The sequence below is a fragment of the Ursus americanus genome, chromosome 31 (assembly GCF_024610735.1).
Source record: "Ursus americanus isolate L20-20 chromosome 31, mUrsAme1.1.p, whole genome shotgun sequence".
Classification (NCBI taxonomy): Eukaryota; Metazoa; Chordata; class Mammalia; order Carnivora; family Ursidae; genus Ursus; species Ursus americanus.
The window spans coordinates 21,539,323-21,546,729 of NC_142157.1; positions in this window are offsets into that span (position 1 = coordinate 21,539,323).

Sequence of the window (7,407 nt, forward strand, 5' to 3'; positions counted from 1 at the left end):
AAGTAATTATAATTCGCCTGAATGATTTGTAATTCCGTCATCAGTGGACTAAAATAGGTTTGCGTCTAAATTAAAATGTTCACAACCTGGTTTTTATTGAGTTAAACTTTAAGTGAACTTCATTAGAACACTTACAACAGAAATTAATCTTCAGAACCAAGGAAGCGGAAAGATGAATTTACGGTGAGTGAACTCAAAAAGAAAAAAATGACTTTTGCATGGTTTTTGGCTGGGAGAATGTAGAATTTTGAGCATCAAATATTCTTTGCCAAAGCCACAACTTTATTGGTAACTTGGGTGCATAAGCATTTTCACCAAAATCTGGTGTTACTTTTTTCTTTCAATTCCAAAATCAACATGATTTATACAGAAACTGATTTTCTAGGAATAAAAATGTATTACATCTTTTAATGAAAATTAAAATTTCAGCAAGTTCAGAATTTCAGGGTACTTCTTATTTTGATAGCAGAGTTGCTACTGTCTGTCAGTGGTATGAACCAACAATGTGATAGGTATCAAAGGTTAGGTATGATCGTAGATCACAGAAGACTTAAAAATTATTTTGTGAGAATGTTGGTTATTTTACATGTGGCCCGTGTTCATAGTTACAAAGCAAATTTGGTTCTGGAAAATTCCTCATTTGTTATGCTTCGGAGTGATCTGTCTTATGTAAATTCATTCACGTCGTTTTTGAAAAAGTATGTTAACAATATTTTCTGTGAATTAACCTTAGAAGCATATACATACGGTAAACACTCATTGAGTTTCCTTCTTTTGAAATAGATTTCGTGTTGAGTAAAACGCTAGAAGGAAGGAAATCATTACCACATTTATTTTCAAGTTTTGTGGAATGAAGACTGAGTTGTTTTAGCACCAATTCCACTCTGGGAGTGAGCGGAGATGATTAACTTAAATATGTTCGCAGGGGTAAAAAGAGTACATGGATTTATTTCTTGACACATACAAGATAAAAAATCATGACAGGACCTTAGGATATTGTTATTAGATTCTGATGACAGGTATTTTAAAGTTCTCTCTCATCAGCCCCAGTCAGTGGTGCAATGGTGACAGTGGAACGGGGGATGGGAATGAGACCTGTGCTAGATTTGGGGAAAAGTATCTCGTTTTCTTAAGCTTTAGAGTCCTTCTCTGTAAAAAGGGTAAGACGTAGTCTGAGTTGCAAATGAGAGAGCATCTGTAACTGTAGCAGAGTCTGGCACATATAAATAATAAATGTTGGTGCGAATGACAGTTTGCTTTTAATGGTTTTGTAACAACAGTATTGGGCCAGGTGAAATTTCTGCAGTCATACCAAACCCGCTTGTTTCTTGGGTAGAATTTAATATCAATTTCAGAGAATCGTTTTGGTACAATTTTCTTTTCCTGGGGCGCTTGGGTGACTCAGTCGGTTAAGCATCTGCCTTCAGCTCAGGTCATGATCCCGGGCTCCCTGCTCAGTGGGGAGTCTGCTTCTCCCTCGCCCTCTGCCCCTACCTGGCTTGTGCTCTCTCTCTCTCTTTCTCATTCACTCTCTCAAATAAATAAATACAATCTTAAAAAATCCTTTTTTCTGGGGTGCCTGGGTGGCGCAGTCGTTAAGCATCTGCCTTCAGATCAGGGCGTGATCCCGGCGTTATGGGATCGAGCCCCACATCAGGCTCCTCCCCTGGGAGCCTGCTTCTTCCTCTCCCACTCCCCCTGCTTGTGTTCCCTCTCTCGCTGGCTGTCTCTATCTCTGTTAAATAAATAAATAAAATCTTTTAAAAAAATCTTTTTTTCTATATATTTTTCTTTTTTTACCGATTTGAAAGATGACTTATATTTAATGAATTTTCTTATCTTGAGTTAGAAACAGAAGGGCATAGTTTCATTTAATAGAATGGTGAAAAGGAGCTGCTTATCAATTGATCTCTTCTAGGATATATGTGGTATCCTGACGGGCATGTCTTTTGATAGTATTTAAAATAAGGCAAAAGCTGTGGTGAGATCCCCCGGGGCAGTGCTTCCAGGGAAGGAGGAGGGAGACTTTGATCCATTGACAGGAGTCCCAGGGCTGAGGGCATGTGCCCACTATCTTTGCAACAGGAGATCCTTTTAGAGAATTCCATTATGTCAGCATATTAATAATTTGTATGTATGGTATTAAGAACATAAAACTTTATAGGTTTCTCAAATGAAGAATTCCTTAATCAGAATATGATGAAATAATTTTATTCTGAAATGCCTCATTAATCTGCCATTGTTAGCAATAAGGTGATTTTCCAAAAAACTTAAGCTCATCTTAAGAATCCATTTAGAAAAATTAGATGTAAATCTTCACCATCCTAAATGGTGTGCAAAATCTAGATTATAAATTATCTTCTGTCATTTCTAATCTGAGAAACTAAATGATCAAATTGGTTACAATTGAAGTTGTATGGTCCAGTTGTTATGGTTTTATATGAGTCAAGTTCACTGGTCTTGGAGAGACCATGCCAGCTTATATTGGCTGTTCAGAAATGTCAAAATGCAATCACTACAGAATGACACAGGGTAAAGTATAAGTTTATCTTCACTTTTTCCAGTAAAGGATTTCTACACAGCCCGCAGAAAGGTAAGGCATTAATAACAGCTTGGTATCTCTTTAGACCTTAATAAAACCATTCACTCTTCCCCTTTACACACCCCCCAACACACACACACACGCACACACACAGATTGTTAAATAAATGCAAATAATTTTACATATTTTACATAATTTTGCTCGCACATTTTCGAGTGCTGTACGTACAATATGTGCTTGCTATTTCATATGTATTTCTCCATTGATGTACATTTTGTTTATAATTTATAAGTACACAAACATAACTATCATAATTAAATGGTAATGATGGTAATAGTAGTATCAGTATATGACATTCGTTGAAATTTATTGTGTACCAGGCCGTGGGCTAATTTACCTCATTTAAAAATAACAACCAAATGGGGTACACACTGTTATAATAAACATTTTACCAGTAAAGGATTAGTCTCAGAGAAGTGAAACAACAGGCCTAAGAACATTGTACCTTCATGCACACACATGTAAGAGATTCCTAGGTGTGAAGTTGTCAGATTAAGGGGAACACCCATTTTAAATCCTGGTAGATGCTGCTACATTGGGTTCCCAAAAAGCTGTTATCAATTCAATCCCAATAGCAAGGTCTGATAAGAGCACCTGCAACCTCATATTCTTCCATGAAATAGTGTGAATCTTAATGTTTGCCAATTTATGTGTGCCTGAGTATTAAAATTGCACATAGTTTCATATGTTTAGTGGTTATTTGTATTTGTCCTGTGAATTGCACTTCCGTGTTGTTTGTCCCCGTTCTGCTGAATTGTTAGTCATTTTTCCTGATGTGTCCGTGCATACACACGTCATTGATGTGCCCTCTTTAGCATACGGGTTTCTTGCCTTCGAGTGTTTCTGTTGAGCTTTGTTTATGACGGCTTTTGCTTTACAGGAGATTTAAATTTTTATGCACAAAACCTGCCAGCCTTTCCTCCGATTTTATGTTTTGCTCGAAAAGACCTAGACACCTCAAAATCTTAAGTACATTTTCCTTTCTTAATCTTTCATGGCTTGCGTTAACTTTGTTTCCATTTGAAATGTCGAGTGTTGTGGTGCAGGGTAGGAATCTAATTTTATTCTTACCTGCCTGAATTTCACATTATTCTAACAGCATTCCCTGAGTAAGACCTGTCTTCCTCTCACCAGAGTGGAATGCTGCCTGTGGCATATGGCAGGGGAACTTTTCATTTCAAGCTTACTTGAATATACAATACTATTAGGGGACAAGGGAAGCGTCTTGCACTTGTCACACACCTAGGGGATTTGCACATTTCAGTTCCCGTTCTTTACTCTGCTTTTGTCTCCGTGTCTCTTCAAATACAAGCATGAATCTGCTTTCATTCTAAAATTGAAATACTTGGTGGGGGTGTGTTTTGTGTCTCAGCCTGTTGAGCATGATACCTTGGTTGGAAATGCCTGGGACCCTCACCTGGGCCCTGGCTGCTCGCGGCGAGCCCCCCACGCATTTCCCCCACCAGAGCCCATGTGGTGGCTGACCCAGGCCTTGTGGTTCTCAGCAACAGCCAGCAGGGAATTTTGAAAAAACAAATTCATTACTCATAGGTCCTGGAGGGTATACAGCACGTCCAAGGGCCACACAGCGAGGTCATGGAGAGAGAGAGACCATGGGGTTCTGCCTTCATTGGGTCCCAGGGTGGGGGGCCTAGGGTTTTGAGGATTCACTCTTTATTGGTGAACTGAAAATACTTAAGTGTGGGATTTGAAGGGCAGGAAGGGAGAAGCAGAGTCACTCAGTTGGTCAATTATCTAGGCCATCCAGGGCTTTCTAAAAGGGGAACTCCATGGCTGGGGCAGCCCGGTTCCTTGGCTAGTGCTGTGGCTGGCCATGTGTTTATTCGAGATGGATCTTTGAAATGGAGCCCACCACCATAAAAAGCTTGACATCAGGCTCTTACATCACAATCAAAAATAATTGCCAGGCACTTACAACACAAGGCGAAATAGGAAAAATCCATTTATGACCTACTTGTTGCTTACTTTTTTCTCCTTGTAGGGGCAGGCCTCAATTAGAAATGGCATGTTTGGCCATTTATGAATCTAGAGGGAAGGGGAAGCGCTAATGTGAAGTTTCTTACCTTTCTGCGGGCTGTGTACAAATCCTCCAGTGGAACAAACAGCATTTTACTCTAGAGCCAGCAATATGACTGAAGATTTTTTTTTAAGGAATATGATTTTAAAATTGAATTCTCTACATATAAAAATCTGCTAGGTAAATTGTTAGTGGGGGCAAAACAAGGAGGTAGGATAGTGTGTAAAAGATGCATGTTTAAAAAAGTGCATGACGGGCGTTAAGGAGGGCACGTGATGGAATGAGCGCTGGGTGTTACACCTGATAAGTCACGAAACTCTACCTCTGAAACTAATAATACGCTGTATGTTAACTAATTGAATTTAAATTTTTTAAAAAGTTAAAAAAAAATTTAAAAAGTGGGGAGAGGAGGGTTGCCCGGGTGGCTCAGTGGGTTGAACGTCTGACTCGACCATGGCTCAGGTCTTGATCTCAGCGTCGTGAGTTCAAGCCCCAAGGTGGGTTCCATGCCAGTGGTAGCGCCTACTTAAATAAAAAGTGGGAAGAGGAGAAACATACATATTTGCGGGTATATACAGAAACACTCAGAAAATAAGGATACTTATTACCCCTTGGGGGCAGAGGTGGCAGCGGAAGTGGCCAGGTGTGGGAACAAATAGAAGACGATAGAATTGTCCCCTGCTGGTAACAATTGGAAACTTTCTTGTCTTTGAGCCATGCACAAGTATTATCCACGTGTTCTTTTAAGGAAACCTCTTTCCTCAAATGCAGCAGGAATTTCAGAAAGGCGAGAATGGGAAGCTGCCTGTTAACATTTCCCAATTTGTTAAATTAGGAGCCTTACCAGAACAGTCTTCGGAGTGGCCGTGGCAGACGCGGGGCTGTGTGCCGTGAAGTGAAATGTGAGTGACAAGTATTTTTATGATACATATGACTGAGTTAGGAAACCAAAATTGAAAGGCTCCTACAACAGTCCTGTGACTCTCTCACATCCTCTGGGTTGCCTGGGCTTAACTTCGGCAGCTTCGTTTTGGCTCCATGTGATGCCAGATCGGGCTACAATCCCCTGGGGACCCAGCTGGGCTCGAGCAACCCCAAGGACTCACACACGTGACTGAGATCCGACGCTGACCGCCTCCGGGAGCTGAGCTGCGGCTCTCTGTTCGCTTTCCTCTGCACCGACTTTTCTACACGGCTTGGCTTCTTTCTCCAAGGTAGGTGGGTTCTGAGAGCCAGTGTCCCAGGAGGAAGGAAGGGGAGGGAGGCTGTCCCCCTAAAGTGAGACCCGGAACCGGCCCAGCACCACTCACACCACGCGTTCTGTGGTTCAGGCCGACCCAGAGCCAGCCGAGACTCACAGGGAGGGGAAATAAAGTCAGCTCTCGATGCGGAGAGGGACGAATCGTGTATGTTCCTCTTTCATCAGTCACAGGAATAAGCCTCTGCCCGAAATGAATTATAACTAAAATGTTCACTGCACAACTCATTCTTTTTTAAAGATTTTATTTCTTTGACAGAGATAGAGACAGCCAGCGAGAGAGGGAACACAAGCAGGGGGAGTGGGAGAGGAAGAAGCAGGCTCCCAGCGGAGGAGCCTGATGTGGGGCTCGATCCCAGATCGCCGGGATCACGCCCTGAGCCGAAGGCAGACGCTTAACCGCTGTGCCACCCAGGCGCCCCACAACTCATATTTAAAAAAAAAAAAAAAATCTTAGCTGGGAGAATTATCAACCTACTTGATGAAAGATCGTTAACTGCAAACAAATGTGATGCCCCCCCCCCCCCCGGGGGATCAAGGAGAGCAGTCGTAACAGGCTACTTAGTGCAAAATGTTTGGGCAGCTTGAAAAACTGTGTTTAGTGAGTTTGGCTTTGGAATATTGCCCTCTGCTCACCTTGAGGGAAACCACAACAGTCGCGGGCAGTCCACTTCTGCATTTCTTTCAGAGTTTGTGCATAATATCCTTTACATATACGAAGAGCATTAAAAAAAATTTTTTTTCAAATCCTAGTGTTAGGAAATCTTTAGTTCCTGTGAAGAATGGATAGGGTTGTTTTTTATACTCAATGCAAAACTTATAAAGAATATCAGAAAAATTTGCAGGTCAAATTTAGAAATACCGTAGGATATGAGTTGCATAAATTTACATGTTAACTATGCCTTAATGAGGATTTTTTACACTTGCTGTATTTTCCATGAAGTTCATTGCTGTCTCTTTCTACTTTGCCAGTTTAGTGTTTGGTGCTTATATATCTTCTAAAAGTTTTTGTAAAATAAAACAGAGACTATATGGATGAATGAAACAACTTGAACGTTCTTATCGATGGGGAAGATAGAAAATTGTTACACTGTAATGACTGGAAGCAAGAGTTTGCTGAATAGATGGGCCAAAGCGGGGAATAGTGAATCCTTAAGTATCTGAAAAACACTCGGGGGATAAGAAGGGGGTGCTGGAGGACTCAAAAGTATTCTCCCAAAAATTCTTGCCTGTAGATGCCCTGTCCTTCCAACTGAGAATAAAAGGGATTTCCTTAATCCAATAACCAGTATCTACCAAGAGCCTACACCAGACATCGTACTAAAGGACGATCTAGTGAATTTTTTTCCTTCTTATAATAAGACAAGTGTGTTTATTATTACATTTTCAGTTCAGCCTTGTTCTAGAAGTCCTGGTTAGCCGAATAAGGGGGGAGGCAAGGAGAGCATAAGGGCGAGGAAGAAAGAAACAAAACTGTCATTAGTCACAGATAGTATTGCAGAAATTTAG